This window comes from Cydia strobilella, chromosome 11 (assembly GCF_947568885.1).
Source record: "Cydia strobilella chromosome 11, ilCydStro3.1, whole genome shotgun sequence".
NCBI lineage: Eukaryota > Metazoa > Arthropoda > Insecta > Lepidoptera > Tortricidae > Cydia > Cydia strobilella.
In genome coordinates this window covers 11,648,763-11,673,048 of record NC_086051.1, presented here as the reverse complement: position 1 = coordinate 11,673,048, position 24,286 = coordinate 11,648,763, and the positions used below count along the sequence as shown (strand labels likewise).

The 24,286-nt window shown below is 37.2% G+C and overlaps 1 protein-coding gene across 1 annotated transcript in view; it reads left to right on the top strand.

Moving 5' to 3' along the window:
- LOC134745147 (uncharacterized) overlaps window positions 1–19,812 on the top strand; it is a 92,650-nt gene extending 72,838 nt beyond the window's left edge. Inside the window, exon 10 of the mRNA XM_063679124.1 lies at window positions 19,676–19,812. The gene's annotated coding sequence lies outside the window, so the exon portion shown is untranslated. The remainder of the gene's footprint in view (window positions 1–19,675) is intronic.
- The last annotated feature ends 4,474 nt before the right edge of the window (window positions 19,813–24,286 follow it).

Sequence of the window (24,286 nt, the reverse complement as noted above, 5' to 3'; positions counted from 1 at the left end):
ACTATGAATTTCCCATACAAAAAAAACTTTAACTATAAAATCCCGTGAGACTCAAACAAATTAAAACTATTTTAAACATTTGGAGAGATTGGACCTTTCGAACGCATCTTTATCTACGTTCTTGAGCAAACATTGAATTTCCTACACCTATGAAAAAATGAATAAACAAGACCAAGTGCAGGTTGGAACTCGAGCAGTTAAAGGACTTCAATGATTAACCAACCCGCTTTCAGAAGATTCGCGAAAGTAAGTATAGGTAGATAACTGCCTTGAATCTTTAATACGAGTATGTAATGGTTCTGATACCAACTCTATACGTTTCCATTTAAATACGACGTAAACGACCCGGTTAATTCGTATCCTCTTATAACTCGTAAAAAAATTATACACACCCGAGAGCCTCAAAAAAAAGGCTGTCAGACGCGCCTCATGTACATTGTAGGTATTCGGGAGTTTCGGGACAAAGGACAAAGGTTCTGTGGCGGCGGGAAATTGTCGCGGCAGATTTGATTGTCCGGCTCATAGCTCACTTTGTCGGCGAGCGTCGCGAGCGAGCATTAATCTCGAAATGCACAATCGAGCAACCGCGACAGCTACCACATCACTACCATGTTGACATGAAAATGTATGATCAAAATTTGCGCAAGGCTAATTTATTTAACTTTGATCACTATCAGACTGCGAATTTGGCTAGCACAATTTGCTGAATCGAGTCAATCGAGTGATATTAAGAGAGAGATGAATTTATATCAATTTGTGGAGTTCGAATAGGCCTAGGTCTACCATTAGACACAGTTTCATTTTCAAATTACAGTCACTTTAACAAGTAGATCCTATTAAATCTTTCTAAAGAACTAAACAACTTCATAACTTTTAAAATCGTGACAGCAGCCTATTGTTAAAGAGCGAAGGTATGTCCATCTTCCCTTTGAAGTAGAGTAACGCGACTCTACTGATAATAAAGCATGAAATTAAGTTCGATGAACTCGGCGTTTAAAAGTTATGCACGACGCGAGATTGGTACCTACTTCAAAAAAGGTAGTTTATTTTTGTATAAAAAATACAGAAATAACCATAAGAGGTAGGTAAGTTGTATTATTTTTTTATCACAACTTACGGATTTGCTTCACAGTAATCAGTAATCACACTTTTGTCTTATCAATCCGTTGCCTTCAATCAATATGTACCTGGAACAGAGGAAAATGCTTATAAATAAAATGTCATACAAGGTATTAAGTATTCATACTACAATATTAAACACGATGGTATTGTATCGCAGACAAAACTTTGCGGTATCGCCAACAAAGGAAGGCTGTGCAAGCGGGAACAATAAAAACCTCAATAAACTGCCTCCCTCCTTTTTTGAGTGAGCCGTAACTTATAGACCTACATGCTTCAGTGGGGGCTACTAGATGACAGATGAGTATCCTTTAGTTTATTGCGCCACAGGCCTTTTGTCACGAGCGTAGCTTTGAAGGGCGTTGACCTTGCTTCCGACGGATTCCTTTGGGATAGGAAACGAGATAACTCCCACCATGAGATTGTTTGTACTCGTGATCCATATCTATCCGAGAAACATTAGAACCAATGTCGTTTAAGAAAACTAACGATTTGGACATGTTTCTTTTTTATTACTTCGTATTAAAAATATGCGTGAGCAATGCTGTTTTAATATAAATCAGCGTTGATGTCATATTTATAAACAAAACAAACATTGCACAAGTAAGTACTAGGATTAGAAAACGATGCTATGCAATTTCTTAAACATGTTTAATAATAAAGTTATGATTTAATTACTCTGACATTAAATAGTCACCAAGTTAGTGACTGCCCATGTACACAAGACATTAATTAAAGCTGAAGCTGCAAAAACAGCATTTACTCGTAATTTGCATATTTTGATTGCGGCTAAAAGCAAACAGCCCAAGTCGCAATAGTCGCATTATAAAATTAAAAGAGATTGCGGACGCTGCGCATAGAACCATTTCCGCGTGCGTAACCGTCTCCACTCCGGTCATTTAAGAATATTTAAGGAATATTCCAAGTTTTTTAACAGAGCAAGTTGCCTCATATGGTGAACTATAAGTATTGAAGTGTCACTTCTGTGCTTGTCGCGGATATAAAGACGATTTTTTTTTGGATTCCTTTAAAGTTGGCAGGACAAACAAATTAACTTGGCTCAACTAGTTTCTCTTGAGCGTGCACTAAGGAAGAGTCGTTCGCGGAATAATTAATAGAGCACCGCCGCTGAACAAATTGAAGTGCTCTGTTGATTTACTGCACAAAGAACTTCTCTAAGGCTCAGAACACACGGAGTTTTTTAGTGTTCCGAAACATGGCGTGATGATGCGTTTACCCGTCTGCTGTATTTTTTCCATAGTTGCAGTCGTTGAATGAAAATCGTGCCTCTTCGTCTGAAATAAATCGCCTATTTTTTCACCCAATATGTCCATAATTAGTCCCATCCCTATATGCATTTTTTTTCGCCGTTGGAGACGGTAGCACCTTTGCGTATACCGTCAGAATTTTGATTATGTACCTACCTCTTTTTTGTCCCAAACGCTCACTGCTTTGTGTGTCCATGTATGATCTGCGGTATGTACCAAGCCTAACGAGAAGCAATTCATCACTAAAGACCGACCAATAGAAACTCTATCGCTCCACTTCTATAGTTCTATAGCACTTCATTATACATATGTAATTATATAAACCTTAACCGTCACTTGATGGAGTTATTCGGCCCTCTAGATTACAGCCGTAATTTCTATCGCGTCACGTGTATTTAGCTGTTGGTGGCCACTTACAGCCTTTTATTTGCATTTTTTTTTCGGTGCGTTGATATTACGTGAATTGTGATCCAAAAAAAAATATAGACGTCATAATAAAAGGTTCGGATAGTTAAAACTACTTATTCCTAGAATTGTATAGGTAAACGATCCTGTAAATTAGACTAGCCATCCTGGATTTGAATCCAATAGATATAATATTTTTGTGTAAGGTGATTAATACCTATACCTACATAAAATTTAGTTGGTATTTGATGAGTCCGTTGTGTACCAATACTACCAATATCAGTTCCTATAGTACTTATTGGATATTCTCTACAAAACTATGTGACTATGTTAACCAAAACATATATCCATTTATATGTATAGATATTTTGAAATAGATTGATCCTCCGTCAGGTTATAAATAAATAAATTTGTTTATTGACAGACAAGTGACACCATAGAAAAGTTTATTGTATTGCATTGGTTCCATTGGCCAATTTACTACTTAAGTATACAATAATCCTACTTTTATACATATTTTCTAGCAAATCTGCTACGTGTCAGACAAATTGGGGCAATCGAGCAGTCATTTTAGTATCGGTACAAAACCAAAATTAAATGGAGTGTGCGCTCCCGGCAGTCCGCATACGATCACAATTTTAAATAATTGCACCTCTCGGATTCGCCGCAATGCATTTAAATGTTGTTAAGCTCCTGACTATAGTTTCGCAATCGACTTTACATTTTATTGATGAACCAATTAAGGCCTTTGTCGATGCTGGTATTCATAACATTTACATTTCGCGATACGTTTGCTAAACAAGCTTTCATCTGGGTAGAAATCGTTCGGGTTATTTAGATATAACTTTGATGTCTTTATTACATTAGCTTTTAACGTTCTTTATGTTTAACGGCACGGTATTTAAATGTTTATATTCACGCGCACTCTAAACATAATGGAATTGGATTGAAAAATATGTTTTTATTTGTCACTGAGTAGATACAGGCCTTTAGTACAGTACGCGCTGTGGCTAGGGAGTGCAATCTCGCACCAAGATTGGCGATTCGAATCCCGCTCGAAAAATCGGAATCGAGATTGGGTGTTTCGAGATCTCGACCGTCTGACTTTCGACATCGAGATTTATATCGACGAGATCTAGATTTGACAAAGTAATTAAAAATGTGTTATTTTGATCAACAATGTCGAAGAGTTACGTATATATGTATACTACTTACTTATTTAGGGTACGTCATGTTATATTTTGGAAATAAAAACAAGGGGTCATCCGTAAATTACATCACACGAATTTCGTGATTTTTGTGACTCCTGCCTTCCTCGTGTCACAACATATCACATTTTCTGGACCCCCTCGCTCCCCCTAAACACGTGACGTACGTAATAATGGATGACCCCCAACAAATTAAATGAAAATTGTACAAAAAAACAAATTTTATTATAAATCAAGAATTTTTTGACAAGCACTGAGCAACTTACAAAAAAACGTAGGGTAAGCGAGCAAAAATCATATTTAAAATAATTGAGGGTACGCTAAGTTCGCACGATTTTTCCGCACAGAGCTTTTATCGTCAGCTAATGCCGGCCGCATGCAATAGCACTGCCTGAACAACATTAATCTAAGGTCAAAAAGATTTCTCAAATCAAAGTAATTCACGCGTATCAATCTTTTAATCTCGTTCGAGATCTCGACCGAGATTGCTAAACTTGAGATTTTCTGTCAACGAGATTGAATCTCGAAAATTAGTGCGAGATCTCGCGAGATCTTGAAATTGCAAGATCGAGATTGCATTCCCTAGCTGTGGCTATACGCTGAGGGTGTCAGTATTATCTACAAACGATCTTACTCATTAAACAATGAAGTTGTATTTTAACACCTTGCAAGCTTTATAAATCTCAGGTGCTGACTACTGTACCTGCATACTTTTAGTTTTAACTCCAAGCGTTAGATAAGAAAGTTTAATGTCGTCTAAAGCTAGAACTCATTACTCTGGAAGTGTGTTTACAAGCTAAACTAGTCGTGCTTTGTTAAGAAATGCACCGCGCTAATAAAAAGGCTTTTAGCGCGTTTGACGGCTCACAACTTAATAATGGGCTGTCGGGGTTTAATTTGATATTCGCTAGACACAGACAGCGGATAATAACATTTACCTAACGACCACGGCTAGACGTTCCGCAAATACTGTCAATCAATGTGATAAATACACATTCTGTTAACGGAATAAACAAGCACGGATACAAGATACAAGCTTCTATAGGTATTTCTCAAATATTGTAGTTTACTGATCATGTAAACGATTTTGATTGTCGGATGTCGGTATACATAAAGAAATTCGATGCAGGCTTCTGAATGGCTTGAGACGATAGTAAAGATGCTCATTATTTACTTCAAGTGTAAAGGGGCCCACTGACTATCAGTCCGCCGGACGATATAGGCCTGTCAGTTAGAACAAAAATTTGACAGTTCCGAACAACTGACAGGCCGATATCGTCCGGCGGACTGATAGACAGTGGGCCCCTTAATGTCAATATTGATCTATAATATCTATTAATTCAGACTAAAATTTTCATGATGTTTACAGACATAGACCTCAATATTTACTGACCCAGAAAGAAATGCAAAAGGTAGTGATAATTATGGAGATAGTCGTATAGTCGTATTTTGGCTTAATTTTTAACAAGTTGGCTTGGGTTTCTGGGTTCTATACAAAAATAAGGGTTCCTTTTGTACCTTTTTGGTACGGAACCCTAAAAAAGGATAATAGACCCCAACATTTACTGAACGCCCAGCCCTCGCTTAGCTAGGCTAGCCTCAATCTCGAAAACCCGGCGCGGCGCGTCGAAAGGTGTCGTGTCTACAATCGTTTAATTTACCGAAATCAGAAGACAAAGCTTTGTTATTATCATTGTTCAGTCTAAATATGCCTTTGTTTCCTGACGGCTACACTGACAACAAAAGATATTTATTAAATTTGAATACGACTTGCATGAATACTCGACTGTCTCTAAATAAATGCGCAGTCCTGTAGTACGACAAACAGACGGTCTGCTCCAAAATTACTTTCTGCATACATTTTTCATCCATCCGCGGAACGATGGTAAACAACGAAGCGAATAAGCCAGCGAAACTCTCGATTTGGCGAGACAAACGGCTGAAAACCTGATTTCTTGAAGGCCGACTGCTAAAACAGGAAACTATCCTGAACTTGTGTCATTGTATCGTGAGATTTAATCTCGTTTCAATCACGTGTCAGATTTAAAACTTGTAAATTAAGTATACCTTTAAAGTAGGTATAGATTTTATTGCAGTTTATTAACCGGCTTCCAATTTTCGAAGGAATTTTACATTTTATACGTTCCTTGAGTATCTTGATGACGGATGGACCAATAAAATCGTAAAAAAAAATTTTCTTATAAAGTTCCCTTTGGTCGCATTGTCATTAAATCTGGATTTGATGGTAGGATCCTGCAGAAATGGAGGGAAGTATTAAAATATTAAATATAATTATAGGTATTTTCATAGTAACTTGTGCATTTGCCCTCGGAAAGCATCTAGAACTGCTAATGGAGATCATAAAACGATAGCATTTTCAACTGTGTTTTATGAAGTCGCTTCTTTTTTGTTTTGCATAACACTAACGCTGTGTTATTATACTCTCTACATTAGTGTTATCTCTCTCAAGGCAGATGACTTGTGGCATTTAAATTTGTCAACCATATACGTTGAATAATTCATTAGTTTATGCGTCGATCGAATTAAAGGTTTGTATCGCGCTCGACAGATCGGTGTTCTATTTGCATATCCGACATGCTCTGACTGCTCTGAGTGAGGCTATCGACAAGTTAGGTATGATATGTTTTTTTTTAAGTGAAACTTTTATTCTATCGCCCCAAATTTTTGGGGCTGTCTTTAGCATGTCGCGTTACAGGGGTTTTAGTTCCCGATATTTCGGCACAGTAGCACGTACGGCAGTACCTTCTTGACGTGCTGCGAGTTTGTGGTCTACCCTACCCACTTCACCATAGCCTTGTATCTCTATTATTATTGTTACAAGGAGGAAAAACAAAGGCAACCATGTCAACAACCTGCCTATCAACAAAAAAATGTATACCACCGTTTTAACTCCTGTCCATATTTGTGATTCTCATTTACTGCTATCGAGATCTTACAAAAACCGTGTAGACGTAGGGAAGTGTTGTAAATGTTGGAGTCACGACTACTGTAACCATCACCAGTCTCCGCTACCAGGTCCTTCCAAGTGCTTAACAAACAAGAGCAAGTGGTCTCAATGACAGTTGGTAATATAATTTGTCCTCTCCGATCACGCATGTTTCTATTCGGATCTGCAGTTCATGTTAGAATGGCTGGCGTGAGAACTCTACTCGCGCAACTAATGGATACGCTTTCACGGCCTGATGATAATCTTGACACGAGCCATGCGACGAGTTTGGAGAAGCCGGATAATAACGCATTACGGCTGACTGCACTCACTGATCTATCATCAAACTTCTTATCGACTTACAAGAAGCTGTAGATTGAAATTGAGATATTTTATTAATTTATTAATCTTATTAAAGACGATCGATCATTTAAGATTTCGTTATAGGATATTAGTTAAGATTGAAAACGTTTTAAGTCTTTTTCTTAATATAAATCTTTCTTATTATAAAGCGAAGGTATTTAATAATTTTCAACCAAACAACCTGTTTCGAGAAAACAAACAATGAATTGTTACATTTCGTTATAAAATAAGTCTTTGAAAAATCAAGTACGGACGGCGTCTCATAAAGAATTCTAATGAGGTAAATTTGATTTATTCCATCGCTCGGTCCCATTAGGCATTCAGAGTGCAGGGCCTTTTATCATTTTTAAGGGCCCTTCACGAATGTTAATATGGCCGTAATGTGTTCTTATACACGTTATTTCTTATAATCGTGTAATATCAATTTGTTGTGACGTGACTAGTATTTATAAACCTTAAGACGGGCCATTTCTGGGACCGCGTGCTACCGACGTGCCCCATACCCGCCTTTTACGGCGGGGAACGGGGCATGACTTTCCATAAATGAGTTACAAAAAATTACTACGGTTTTATCAAACAACTCAGCATTTTTTTTCTCTTAACGACCCCCACCTAACAAATCTATTTAAATCGCATTAGGTACCTAAGTTAAAAGTTGTGCTTAACTCGGGAAACGAGAATATAGAGCCTATATGAATTGGAAATTTCTCGTTACATACAAAAGCGTACATATTTGATGCGCGGCAAATCGAATTGTGTAACATCGTTACAAGTTTGAATAGCGAAGTAAAGTCCTGCCGGACGGGAAATTTAGCCACTCGATGTTCGCCCGGGGCGCGTTGTTGGGGATTGTTTGCATACGACCCGCGAAACCCCCCATCCTTTAACTGCCACAACTCACTCGACCTCGTATCTTCTTAAAATTTGCTACTGAAAATTAAACCTATTTCCTCTTGACATAAAGTACCCAGTGGGAAAACCAAGTATCAAATATATAACAGGTTTTGAGAAGTTGTATTCCCGCCCGCTACATACTGCGGATATCTAGGCTTTAGTCGAGGTAATCCCTAAGCTGAGCCTTTGCAAATAAGCTGCTGTATTTATTTTACTCTTCCTTTTTGCAGCCACTGTTTGTTTTCATTAGTTCTCACTGTTCTCAGAATAGTAACTTGAAGATAGTTAAGACAAATTTCACTTAAAATAGGTAACACTAAATCATCACAAATAGTGTCATCGAAGCCGGGACAACATGCCCACGTATCAACCTATGTCATAACATAACTGACAGCGACATAGGAACACCGTGAAGAGTTTGTTAATTGCTCGTTAATTATATCCACTAATATTTGTTAACAGACGAGATGTTAATAATTAGAAGCGACGCAGTTCCTGCTTCCTTCCAGGTAATTAAGCTATTACGTAACAATTAATTATTATAGTTAGAGAGCAAGTGAGGCATACGCGATATGTCTAACCGAGTTAGACCACCGGTTCATAAACAACTGCACCCGACCAACCACTTTCGCGATCCGGGACCGGCTTTTAGCAAAAATTTGATCAGTGAAAGTCTCGTCGTGAGCCCGAAGGGAGTACTCGATTAATGTAATCGACTCTCCTTCTCTAATAGATAAATCAACTAAAAGCTCAACAAAGAGAGATTTCGCAAAACCGACGTGAGCAATTAAGTCAATGCCGTGATGAATCACAAGTTGGTAAAACACGTTGTGAAATCACTAGATCGATTATTACCTATTCGAGATATTGTGCAGTAACCAAAAGGTCGTTACAATATCTCGATTAAACTTTATTAATAATATCTTAATCGTCGAGCATTTTGTTCGTAAGAAACTCCGAAGTAGAACTCACTCGGCACTCGGCACCGGGCGTCTCTGAGCAATCAGCCGACCTAACGAGCTTCGATAACTCTCAGCTAGTTCGAGAAAGAACTTCTCTTTTCTATCGGAATAACCCATGTACGACTGATTTTTAAATCACATTTTCGGATGATTTCAGATTTAACTTAGCCGTTCCAAGAATACATCAAATAAGTATAATGTAGGCATTTTATAATTCACTTTAAAACACTGTTTATTTATTAAGTAATTTTTTCCGTTTTTAGCGTTTCCCATACATTAAAAGTCCATATAAGCACCAAAGATACTTACCGCCGCACGCCGGCCGCGGCAGATACGAGTATGGCGTCAATTTGCAGTAATGCGTCTGCAGGTTCGAGTTACTTTTTACGCGAGGTCGTTGAACCGTTCTAAACCGATGCAAGTCAATGTACTATGTCGGGAAATATATCGCCTACTGACCTTTATTGCGATTACATGAGCCTGCCGTGCAGGTGGCCTCGTGCTTGATCCGACTGATTTTGTTTTGGTTGTACAAGTGTGCTATATAGTGACAAATTGAATACGCATCTGCGAGCAATGCTAATACTTGCAGAACGGGTAAATATTAGGAAAAGTTTTGGAATGGCGACCACGTACCGGAAACAAACTGGTGAAGGCTGTGGGAGTTCACTGATGAGGGTGGGAAAGGACTGATTACTGGGGATCATTAGGGAAATAAAGTTATGTAACAAATTACTATTTGGAAGACTTTTAGCTGACATGATGATGAAACATACAAAAAGGCACAAAATAGGTGAAGATTCAAGCAACACAAGTACCTGATAAATCTCACATAATAATCTCAAAAACAACACAAAGCCTTTAACATGTTTATCTCCGACAAATAATATAATAATTAAGGGGCTGAATATAATAATTAAGGAACACCCTTGTCCCTAATGCTATTTATAAAATAAAATAAATTATGAGGCGGAAATCTCACGCGTATCTCGACTATCTCGACAGGGGTAGTGTCGGACCGTCCTCAACTTATCAGTGACCGCAAGTCGCAACACGCCTTCGGTTGGTCACTTAGGCAAAGGATTCTTGTCCTTTTTACCACACCAAAGTGTGAAAAGGACGGTTAAATTCACGGCACTTATCGTTTATACAGTTGGAGTAATTGCTACAAGGAAGGAGAAGCTATGTTGTCGCCTCACTGCGGTCGATAACGATATCGCCTTTTCAACTCGACTCGGCAGATAAAACGATTTCTCATGTCGAATTAATTTTTTCACTCGAGGAACATTTCCTCCTCAGGCGATTCTTCTGAGAGATTTGTTACTGAAACTTGGCTGATTGTACCTACTCAGGATCGAACTTCTAGTTTGTTATTCCGTTCTTGTTATTAAATTGGGCCATTGAAGTCCGCATTAAGCATTCAGAGCCCGTAAGGTCCTTCCTTTTTCAATAATAGAAAAGAGAAATTTTTGGCTGTCTTTGGCTTTTATCGTTACAGTAGGGCTAAGATGGTCGGTTTTTAGGGTTCCGTAGCCAAATGGCAAAAAACGGAACCCTTATAGATTCGTCATGTCTGTCCGTCTGTATGTCACAGCCACTTTTTTCCGAAACTATAAGAGCTATACTGTTGAAACTGGGTAAGTAGATGTATTCTGTAAACCGCATTAAGATTTTCACACAAAATTAGAGAAAAAACAATAAATTTTGGGGGTTCCCCATACTTAGAACTGAAACTCAAAAATTTTTTTTTCATCAAACCCATACGTGGGGTATATGGATAGGTCTTCAAAAATGATATTGAGGTTTCTATATCTTTTTTTTCTAAACTGAATAGTTTGCGCGAGAGACACTTCCAATCCAAAGTGGTAAAATGTGTCCCCCCCCCTGTAACTTCTAAAATAAGAGAATGATAAAACTAAAAAAAATATATGATGTACCATGCAAACTTCCACCGAAAATTGGTTTGAACGAGATCTAGTAAGTAGTTTTTTTTTATACGTCATAAATTGTAAACCGCAATTTACCTTTCACTTACGTTCCACATAAAAAATACATTGTTTAAATTGTGTAATGTACAGAACCCTCGGTGCGCGCGTCCGACTCGCACTTTATCATCTGTCATCAATGTCATCATACCTGGCACGTTCTAACAAGCATGTAAGTGCGAAAGTGACACATGACATGACAAGTGATAAAAATGCGACCATGATACAACCGCTGGAGTTATTTTAAAACATTTTGTTCAATAGACTTTGTTTTCTCATCTTTTCCGTTAGGTAAAAAAGCGCGAGGCGAAGATAAGGAAGGAGAAGATAATCGGGTATCGTAATTTAAGGCTCTATCTACCCTTAATTCGTGTCACTGGGTTAAAGAAATAATTTATATTTCTTGACGGGTGTGGTTATACTAACAGTAAATAGGTTCTATGCTTAATTAATGTCAAACAAAGGAACACATTCGCTAGACGCGGACGCACATAAAACTCGTGTGACCGAGTTACCCACAAAATTCGCACCATGTCGTTACCGTTTGGTCTCAGAGAATGGTAGAAATCGCAATATTTATTGCTTTTATATCCTGTACCAGATATAGGTAATGTCGCCGTCTGTCGAGATTGATAAATGACTGCCTGCATCTAGTCGTCAATAGTATCGCTAGAACATTAGCTCTACTTTTAGCTGGCTCTACATTTTTATGAATTGATTATAAGTTATAATTAAATTGACAAGGATATCATCATAAAATTCACACTTAATTTACCTTACTGAAATAAACTACATGCAACAAATTACATGAAGAGAAATGCAAAACCTTTGCAAACGAAATATTATTCTGAGGGTATTTACATCTACATAATTATCTTACCTCAATCCATAATTCCACAGCTCTGTATATGAGTATGACGCGGTTCAAACCAATTAATAAAACCTCAGTCAGTCAATTTTAAATTGGATCATAAACTGGTTCCGCCTGCATCCGCGAGCCGTTTTCGACAGGGAGATGTACGATTCAATTTAATAGTGACTGGACCCTCCAATTCGACTCACATTCATGAATATTTTTTGCATCCAATTAAACTTGGCGCTAAACGTAATTGAATTTTAACCAATGTCGAGTGAGAAGTTATTTAGATCCAATCTAATTGATTAGTTTAACTTGCAATTGCATTTATGGTTTAGAACTCAGGATATGTATAAGTCGATCCGTGTCAAACGGTAGTTCTCGACTTCGGATGATTTTCATTCTGTCACGCAACTTGCATTCATGGACTTAATTCACGTATGTATATTGGTAATTGCGGCCAGTATTGCCTTAACATAATGAGAATAAGGCATGAGATTATACGCTTTAGAAAGCTGTTAAGATCTTTGAGAGTCAAGGCGATGGACTTGTGCACTCGCCTCTTAGAAAACCCGTTTAAACTGGTGCGAATGGAGCTTTAAAAGCTTGTTTTTAGGTTCAGATTTGATAATTACAGTTAGCATGTGAGGGATACGTTGACAGCAGTGACGAGCGTTGATAACGTTGTTTTAACGAACATTTGCGCTAGTTTCGCGACCTGGCGTGCTTTATCGCGGTAAGCTTGGCCGGCCTGGCTATCTACCATATATTCTTCTCAGAGTTGGTACTTAAGAGAGCCTGGACGATGACTCACTCATGACCGATCAGGTTTCATGAAGCTTTTCAAGAGCGCTTTAAATAAACTGGCTGATTATTCAGAATTGTCCCGCGCCAAAGTCCAATTATGTGCTTTCAGCTCTCAATACAAAACAGTTAAATTTAACGCTCTCTCTGACATTGACAGCGTTGGCCTAGCCATTTCGCAAAATACCGCATTGTACGAAAATTGAGTCCATATTTCCCAAACTGTAATCAGTAGAATTACCTTGCGCATGAAATTAAAAGGTTAACGAGGTTGGAAATGGTAGAGGGTAGGAGCGCCGATGCGTAGGTACAGGGCCGTATTTTGACTATACATATAGTGTTTTAAACCTATATTACACCTGTGGTCCTTTTTTCACATATCTCAAAGAGTCTTTATACTGCGTGTGCGTAGGTACAGCATTTTTTTAACATCTTATATCGAATCAGATCTGTTTTCCGTCATCAGATTCAACCTATCTGCAATCAGAGACTGCTTGTAGAGATGTGCTTGGTATTCTGAAGAGGTCGGGTCAGCTACAATTCCAATTTCCCCAACCATCCCGACGATCCGTCTGCCTATCCACTTGACTTAGGGTCTTTGTCGCTGTGTCAGCGAAGGCTGCTTCGAGACCTTGCCGAGCCGATGGATGCATTACCCGTCAACTCCAAAAATGGCACTTAGGCACTGAGTAAATGCGGCCCTGCCAGTGCCAGCGTCGTGCCGGAGATGTCCTCACGGCGCGGGCGCCGCTCGGCCTCGTTGCCGCCGCCTTATAAGGCCCTCGCGGCCAACAAGCTACGACCCGACTTGCGACAGTCTTGCAGGACAAACAACACTGCCCATTACTAGTCCTTACACCTTTGCAAAAAAGCTTACGAATGGTCAATTGTGGCATTTAACCAGCCCTAAATTATTTGCGTTCATGTGAGCATTTCGTTGTATTTAAATGTCATGGATATGTTCATTTTCATTTCACACCTAATTAAGCAGGTTCAAAGGCACCGCGCTAATGTTATACGAATTCCAATTTTTTAAAGCTCTCTCAAGTAGAATTCCACATGTTTTGACAGTTTGAACCATGGCAAATCCCTTGAAATGGCCGGTATTTTACAAAAGTAACTCGAATTTACTACATTATTAAGTATATTTGACTAATTTATAGCTCTCTATACTTTCTATCGCTTATAAAATAAGCCAATTGTGGTGGGCTTTGTAAATATATTTATACAAAGGCAAAAATAATTAATTCTGTTGTAAATCATATCTCGTTGAAATATTATAATTTATACCTATTAAATTATTCAATCGATCCTAAAATGGAACAACATATTGATAGATTTAAAAGTCTTATTTCTAACTCAGACGCATCAAGATAAGCGGTATCTAACCTAAGAACGAATCGATTTAGTAATTGCGTTTAACGAAAAACGTTGCCATCATGAATCTTCACCAAAAATGCAGTCAATTTCCAAACTAGGGCGAACAATAGTCCTTGAGAGCTGCAGTCGATGGTTATTATGTAGCCAAATATGGGCCGGGGGCATTCTTGAAGGAAGCAAAGGACGCCGACGGGGACGAGCCGCAAGAAGCCCAATCTTTAGCAGAGGTTATTTAAGGACCGGGAGTTCTTCGAAATCACGCACGCGAGGCCCGTAGTAGGCGTAATTTGGGGCCTTCAGGCTTTTTGTTGAGGTCCAACGTCGCGCCGAGGCATGAGAATGCTATCGCCGGTATGGCATGATGTACATTGTGCGGATTGCTTGTCCGCACTCTGATACGAGCGCATTCTTCGTCTGGCGACACGGCGTCGTTGCAAGCGAGAACGTAATTATCATACTCGTAAAAGCCTGTGCTACGCCGGCATTTGTTTTTATTTTTACTTCTACATTAGGTACATGTTACATGAGCAACCGTAAGAATAAAATGTTAATTTATTACCTTTCGATAATCAAAAACGGTACCACACTTATTCCCTTATCGCGTAATCAGTATCGATAAAGCGAACCATACAAAGTGCGATACGATCCGAGAGATAGGCTGCAATACTGTGTCATGTACGTAGAAATTTATTCGATAAATGTGCAGCTTGATTGCAACGCCTATAACAAAGATATCGCTATTAAAACGGTGTATTTCGTTAACCTTTATTCAGTCCTTTGTGTGATATATGTGGGTATACCTTTGTGTAATATATGTACATAATTATATTGTATGTATATTGGAAAAGGGTATCAAATCAAATATAGGTATATGTAATATTATATTTTCTTCGTATTTTATATGTATGATCGATGATAACATAAACGCCAATAAATTAGTATTTACCTATATAATATTATTTATTTATCATTCTTAGATTTTATGTTTATTAGCACTATCATGCTATGCCCTCTGACCACAAGAGTAGTGAAATGAAAATAGCCATAATTATTTGCCGCATGCTTTAAAGTAATGGACAGTAGAATGTATGCTACAAGTAGTGCCAGACATTGTTCACTCACACTTCACTGGCCCAGCCGACGTAGGCAACAGCCAACGGTCCATTATCGTAATAGGGCCACGCTAAGATGCAGACAATGTAGCTGATAACGCTATAACCTCGGGATAGCCTGGTTAGCAATATTCCCCATTACACTTATGTATTCCTTATCTACGGTATCTGGACACTTTGATAAGCGTACACAGTGCAGCGGCATAGTGTTAAAGCCGGCTGACGAAGAAGGAAAGGTAATGTTTTGACTTGAATATTTGTTTAAGTAAACGGATTTGACTTCAGACTGTCTAATGTATAATGGTACTCGTATAATGATAGGTAATATCAATGAGACCGAGCTTTGCTCGGAAAACATATAAAAACTCAAAAATACACGTTTTCCCAGAGATAAGAATTACATCTATTGTTCGTATATATATACAAGAATTGATCGTTTAAAGGTATAAGATTAGGCACCAATGTTGTCAGCTTCTCTAATGCGATTGTGAAAGTATAATGTCTCAGTTCATAAGTGATTAACATATTGGTGACATAAGTATGATAATACTATTACTTATTCTGTGACATAAGTGTCCGTGATTGGTGAAGTATTTTTTAATACCTACCTTTTTTTGTTGTCTCGTATCTAAGTAGTTACCAATTGTTATCATACACAATATTTATTTTATTTGCTTATATTTATAATTATATTTTAAAAACCGTACTCGCATAAAATTTATAAATTTTACTCAGGTACACAAGTACTGTAAGTAGATGTAACTTGGTTCTGACTTCAAACAAGTTTAAAAAAACTTTGAATTAGATTGTGAGCGACAAACTCATTATTTTAAATAAACAAGTATAAGAATGATTTATTGCAGTACTGTGTACATTTGTAGATGGTAATCCTGATACAAGAGCACTTTCCGCCCAAGAACTCTCAACAAAGTATATTGTTTACTGGACCTAAACCATTTATTTTCATGGAAAACTTTAGTTATTGTCTTTGTTATGCTCACAACACTGCAGTTGACTCGTTTCTTCATAAGCGGGAGTCATTGCGGTTTTAGCAAGAGCTGTTATCACCTCGGTCTCTAGAATGAGATGAAAATAAACACTGACACTGGTTAAAAATAGAACCTAACTTCTGAAGTTTCTTGGAATTTAGTTAAATTAGAACAAATAGACGGTTATGTAAAATAATATTAAGTGGCACCACCGCACCAGTGGCGGTGATTAGTAACTACGATTAAGGATTTAATCAATGATCATAACCTTAATTATCTGTAAATTATGATTAAAATTTATTAGTAGAAAAAGTTTTTTTTATGAAAGACAAAAGGTAGTAAAGGTACTTAGTCAAGTAACTAAGAGCGTTAAACATTATAAAATAATGTCTAACTAAATTAGGCTAATTTAGATTTTTCCAGTTGCCAAATTAAAGCGATAACAGCAAGTACAACTAATTATGAAAAACCTCGGGGCAGGATGTCATCCTACGCAGGAGTTCATTGACCTCATCTCATCCAGGTTATGTTTAAATCAATAGCGGAGTATAACTTTCGCACGCGCTTATTTTGTTCGCACGTTTGTTCGAAATTGAATCTTCTGTCGTTACGAGAAGATTCACAAACGTTTAATAAAATTATGTTAGCTACTGGTCTGGCATGTGATAACATGAGCATCAAGACTTGGAACCTGTAATAAAAGTTAATGGAGTGAGGAGTGCGCAAAGAGGTTGCTTATCCGTTCCGCTGACTGATGACATGGCGCGTCCCTAGACAAATATTGTCATTACTAGAGCTTCACCGTCAACGAACCAGTATAGATGTAACTGTTAGATCTGTAAGGATTATACGTAATCAAAGATCATACTTACACTGGTTTTCTTGGTTAGCTGTGAGAATAAGGGCCGTATTCGGCCGATTAATTCGCGCGCTAATATAACAGCATCATTATTCACCGGGGTTGGTACAGTCGACTCTAGATTTAGAATGATGATAAAAGTAGATTGAGAAGGGTGCATTAACGCATAATACCCAAAAATAAATTATGCCGTGCTAGTAACTAAGCGTAAATTAGGACTTAAGTTTCTTTGGTAAAATAACAAACAATTTTCTAAGTTAAGTACCTAAGTACCTACCTACTGAACGTGTAAGATAAGTAAGAAAAGACAACGTTATATGTATATATGCATTTATATATATATATATATATAGATTAGTGTGAACGGAATAAATCGCTAAATTCTATCCCAAGGCACAATTTGGACCGTCGCGTATAACGACGTAATTATGACGTGACGTTATGATATTAATGACGCACCTAAATAAAATGCATCATCGTAACCTGTGACACATTGTGATTGTTTATTTAACTAAGTAATTTAATTGCCCTTGCAAATAACATTTGACATGTGCACCTTTTTCTAACCGGACTGACAAACAAGGAAGGGTAATGTTCGTCGGCTGCATGTATGTCTAGTTTTAGGAAAGATCTGCGCCCTAAACTATTCGCTTGTGGGCCTTGTGGCTATTGGTTTATTGACATTTGAAATGTCATTATTAGGCTTATCTGAGTAGGATATTTCAACCGATCTGGAGGCCTAGCTAATATGACGATCGTACATCGACAAACGCCGATCGAAAATAAAAAACGTCCCGGATTGACAGATGCAAAGAAAAATCACGTGATTATTTTCATTTTTTTTTCAATTTCGATTGACGTTTTCTACGAGTATCAACGGTTGCCACTTAGCTAGGAAATCAGGTAAATTAGGCTACACCTCACTATCGAAGCACACGCTCTTGAACAAATTCTATCAAGTACTTTACACTACCATCACCTAAGCATAGTCTATTTCTAGCCTCGTATTTTCATCTGACTATACTTAAACTAAAAAGATAAGCGCCACTTCGCAGAAGTCGTGAGTCAGAGCCTAGCGATGTGCAGGCAGTCAGCCGTAGACTATGCCATAGTGAACACTGCCATTATCTGCAGAGGTGCGGTGAGGTGTGAATGAGGACACCTAATTAGTGAAGGTTCATTTTAAACTCCTCCAATACGTACACTTCCTAGTGATGTACTTACCATGTACTTAGTGGAAAGACTGAAAAGTAAATAAGTTCTAAAAAGCGGAATTTAAACATTATCTAATCTTTAAATTCCGCTTTTTGTATTGATTGTTACCAATAGTAGATACCTATCTAGGTACCTATTTGTGAACTATTGTTAACAATCAATACTCGTAAGTTAGGGGAATGATTTATTCAAACTTATGTATTGTTTGACCTTCTGGCTTAACTTAAAAACCTTGGTGTCATAAATCGTTCTACGTTCGTTAGTGTTTGTATCTACATGGAAACTTACCTGAGTGTCCCAATGCTGGATACAATCATAATAGTAGCGACCTTCAATCATAAAATTAGGATAGGATTTTATTAAAATTAGGAATTAAGCTATAAACAGTAGGAAGTTTATCTTAGTTATTTATTTCACCTTCAGGGGTCCGCAACGATTTTCTTGATTCTGGCTTTCGTTACAATTGGGACCTAAGTTTGCGCCACGCATTGGTACAGTCGCCATCAGACATATCGGAGCGGCCAAGGTGCTAACAAATATCTGAATACGCCTATTGTCAAGGCGTTAGAGTGCGTATTCAGATATTTTGAGCACCTTGGCAGCTCCGATATATCTGATGGCGACTGTACTTGAATATTCCATAAGCCACAAATGCGAGGTATATATGTCTTGGATATGTCTAGCATTGTCTGCGCAACTAGGCAATCCTGATATTCCTGATAACCGAATTTCCGCCATATATTCCGACTATACGCCTATCCATTAGTAAATAATAAACATTCGAGCAGGTAGAAATGTTTTACCCCTGTAAAAATGTTCTCCGTTATTACATAATTAGACATCTAACGGACTGGATATTTGTCCTCAATCGTGTTCATATTTTAGCGGTAACATATAAACAGATTACACATAGGATCTAATAAACACTTAACAGCATATAAAAACATCGTCGCGACATTAGCTGTTAATAATTTGCACTCGCGTATAACTTTAAAATAACCCTAGACGTCAGATGGGGCGTCACATATGTCGCCTGTGACCCATTCGTTCCGATATGTTGCAGCCAACCGCCTAGATTAGAACTTCAGTGTGTCAATAGCGCCGCCGCGCCGTCGCATCTTCCTGCGTTGAAGTTTTCGAGACAATTGGAGACATCGAAGTCATATTTTTTAACAGACTTCTTTACCCAGAAGGAGGTTCTGTATTCGTATTCGGTTGTGGCCCGCTATTTTTTATATATAAGTATATTCACCGATTACTCGGGAGACCCGTGGTCCAATTAAAGTTATTCTTTTTTTTTCCAAGTGAGCTACCTCCAAGATGTTCCCATATTAATCTGGTTCTGATCTGATGATAGGATCCATGAGGAATTGAGGGAAGTCCTCAATTTTTAAAGGCACGTGCATGGTGATTTGGGTGTTTTCATTAGCAACTCGAGCACTTTCTCTCGAAAACCACCAATTGGATGAAGTCGACCTGATAATGTTGATTGTTATGATAATAATGATAATGATTTTTAGGGTTCCATACCCAAAGGGTAAAAACGGGACCCTATTACTAAGACGCTGTCTGTCTGTCTGTCCGTCTGACACCAGGCTGTATCTCATGAACCGTGATAGCTAGACAGTATTTCTGTTGCCGCTATAACAACAAATACTAAAAACAGAATAATATAAATATTTAAGTGGGGCTCCCATACAAAAAACGTGATTTTTTTTGCCGTTTTTGCGTAATGGTACGGAGTCCGTACGGAACCCTCTGTGCGAGAGTCCGACTTTTGAATGTAGTATATTAAGCGATTACACCAGCATCCTTGATCCGATTTGTGTAATTCTTTTTTTGTTTGTAAGAAGTTACCTCTAAGGTGTTTCCGTAATATTTTTGGTTCTGATCTGATGATGGAATCCATGAGGAATTGAAGGAACTCCTTAATTTTTAGAGGGACGTGTATGGTGATTTCGGTGTTTTATAAAGTAACTCAAGCATTTCCTCCCGAATGCCATCAATTTGATGTAGTTCAACTGTAGCCTTACCACGAGTTTGACACTACATAATACATTCGATAGGTACAGAATTTAATGTGATGTGAAATTATTGTTAATTGTGAAGCCGGAATGTATTTAAGTATTTATTTATTTTAACATTATTGCACATCAAACAAGGTACAAATGGCGGACTTAATGCCTCATGGCATTCTCTACCAGGAGTACCAGGTAACCATAGGGGCAAACAGAAAAATGTCAAGGTAGGTGCAGTGCAGACACTGCAGACATATACGAGTGCAAATGTAGTCGTACTAGTAGTATATATATATATAGAGTCAACAAGAGTGAGCAGTAAGTATAAAAAATATTGTAAGAAAAGATTAGGTAGGTAGGTAACAGATAACTTTCAATTTAAGTACCTACATAGTCAAATACCGGTAGGTAAGTTATACCCAGCATGTTTATTTTGTTAAGCAATATTTACAGAGAACGTTAGTAATGTTACGATACACAATTTATCACGGCCAAATATATTGTAGGGACTATTATAATGGTTACAGATTATTACGTTGACGTTTACGTAATCGACGATATAGCGAGACCGATTTGTCGGCATTAAGCATGACGGGAGACAACGAGAACATTTGTCGGGTTTTATAAATATTTCTGTGATTGACGCGTTATGGCTCGATAAAACGCAAGTGCTGACACTGCTGACATGATAATTATCGAAATAACTAGCGTATATAGCGTAGTGTAGTCAATATCTGTTGCTATTATCGAGTATATTCACTATAATTATATTATGTCCATCCATAATAAGCTTTTTCCGTCTCATGATCAATTGATAAAATAATAATTGTAAATGAAGTCGCATTCTTGGCCAACGACATTATTTCATTGTTAAATAGGTATCTCCAATTTCAAAAAAGCTTTTCAGTCACATTTAGATATGAATAGAATTGTTGCAAACTTGTTCACTACAATCACATGCCGGCAATTTAGCCAAATATAAACGCGGAAACAGTGTAAAAGTGAAGGAAATAGCAGGAACCTTGCACCCGCTGGTTGGTGGATCAATAGAGCCTTGAACTTACCGCGCCGAACCGAGCCGAGCGGCTATAAATACAGCCTAGCATTGAAACCTATTCATATCTGATGTTTCATACCAGATGTTGAGCGAGCGAGTTGAAGACCGAAGTATCGATTTTAGTATATGTATGCGAATGTTTCTATGTGAACGTTTACAATTTGTAACGCTTATGAACACTTGAACAGACGCTGATTGGGGAAAATTGATGCTCAACTTAAATTTTCTAATCATTATCCTTACAGGGTAATCATAAACAAAGGAACAGGTTTTTTTTTTTATCATGAAATAGATTACCTAATAGGTTGTTAGTCTTACGAAAGCACTACAAGCCACCTTATAAAGGCAGACATATTTTAAATATATAGGTAAAGTTTGTTTTAATGTAACTAGGTATATACTGCAATTCATCGGGAAAAGTGTATCCATTGGTCAAGTGCGCCTATTCTATAGAAACAAGAAAAAAATACCTAAGCATTGATGCACCTTTGCGTACCCACATATATATACATATATCCCCCTTTAATGAAAGCGGATCCAAAGTATATAGTATATGCCTCTAACTAACCCTTACCTTCTATGTATTATATTTATATAATATATTAGAGTAGCCGCAGTCGACCCATCTAGTACACCATTATTATGTTAATACAAACCGTAAACAATTTTGTGACATAACATAGTGCACAAACGGTACAGTAGGTACTAAATAACATTAATGCTCTTAACTGGCCATCGGTGAACCGTGTATGTCTTTGCCAGAAGGCTTACATTGTCATTCACAGTGGACGATAGTATATGATATGATATCGCACTAGGTACGGTACACTGCTAAGTTCCAGGGATGATTAATGTTCAAAGTGGGTTACAGTCTCAGGCATATACAACGTACATAAAGGTATTCAAGATATTCAATCATAACACTGAAGCGCTGCAAACTAGGTCGCTTGGTACATTTAATCAATAGTACCATGATAAGGACGATCGATATGGTAACACTAACAGAGTACCTAACTTTACCATCGGCGCTAGAAATGCAGCTTTAATATGGCCCCTCCATATTGTTCAGGAATTTCAGGGTCATAAAATGTTTATCATATGATACCAATTTAAATAAAGTCAACGTTTATTTGTTCGACAAAGGTAGATTACAGGATAAGTTTGGGAACAAATCAAATTATTTTATTAAATATTTTGATTTGTGTTTCACCACTGGAGGGCTTCGTCACTTTTTCTTTAATATATGACATCTATTACAGTTTTTAGATTACAGGATGTTAAAAAAATATTTCAGTATCACTATGATTCAGCTGCTATCACAATATCACGGATAAACAATAATTAGTCAAAACAGAGCTATTTCATCTAATCAAAATTAATGTATATAAATACTAGGCACAATTTTATTGAAAAAAATAAAAATAATTCTAATTAGAAAACTCGATCATCCGATTGTTTAGGTACCGTATTTTTTGGCAATAAATTTCGAATTCAAACTAGTTTCTCAAATGACTGTGTTACGGCTGTTGCTGCATGCGCGCCTGATCGTCAGATGACAACCAAAACTAATTGCAACAAATAAACAAAAATTAACCTTATTTGGTACCAGCACGGTTCACAATGGCTCATAACTTGTGATAGTAATTAGTGAGTTTTGATTGTCACCTGACGATTTACTCGTACCTAATAGCTCGTTTGCATGCACACCCATTATTTTTATCAAATAAGATTTCGAATCAATGCACTATATTTGGAAGAGATCGCTTACAGCGATAAGACCGCCTGTTGCTCCCTTTATTTACATTGTAAATCTGTTATTTAATTTTTCTTTTGTGGTGCAATAAAGTGTATTTACTTTTTTATATTTAGTACCTATAGGTATTTATTAAGTCATATACACAAGAATAGTTAGGTACTTAGATAGGTACTTACTTCAAATATTTTAATTATGCAAATGGTTTAAGATACGCTATTGATTACGATAATTTCTCGAAACCTCCGATAAGACGTCGAAATCGTGATCTGATCACCTGTTTGTTGTGCTGTATGTATTGGATATTGTATCGTTATCATTATCACTTATTATTTTATATTACTAATTGTTACTTTAATTTTTAATGACGTTATAAGAACCTGACTTTTATTGACAATGGACTATCACTGAGTTTGGACAGTATTGTGAAAGTAAACAATTAGTTACGAGTATAGACCGCTAATCTACTTTTAGAAGATTTTTTAGTTAATTTTAAATATTAGTTACAGACTAGTCCCGTGCGTAATACATTTTAAAATACATTTCACAAAAATATGACAACAAACTAAAAATCTGAAATAAAATCAGTGGAATAATTTACGTTTTCTTTTTTTTTTGTATCATTTTTTTAAACATAAAACTTTGTAGGTTAAGCATAAATATGCCATATGTAAGTACACACAGACAGACAGATTATCTCTACCGGACTAATATTCAAGCTCAAACCTAACAACATTATCTGCTAAGTTACTAGATAACCATAATGGTGGGTAATTCCCTTGTTAAGCTATTAATAGGATACTTAACGAGCAGGGTTACCTTTGCTATTTAACACTGTTTTGGTTATTAACAAGTATGTTTTTTTTACCTAAAATAATAAAAATAAAACACGTAGAGCTGATGATAGATGGGCAGAATTTGGTCGTGGTTAGAAAAGGGACAGAAGAAAGGCCTAAGTCATAATCGTCAACAATGAGGGACGGACAAAGAAGCAAACAAAAGTTATATTTTTACTTTACGCGCGTATAGTTTCGATATTCAATACAAATCTTAAATGGGAAAAAAGTATAGGTACCTACTACCTATAATCCA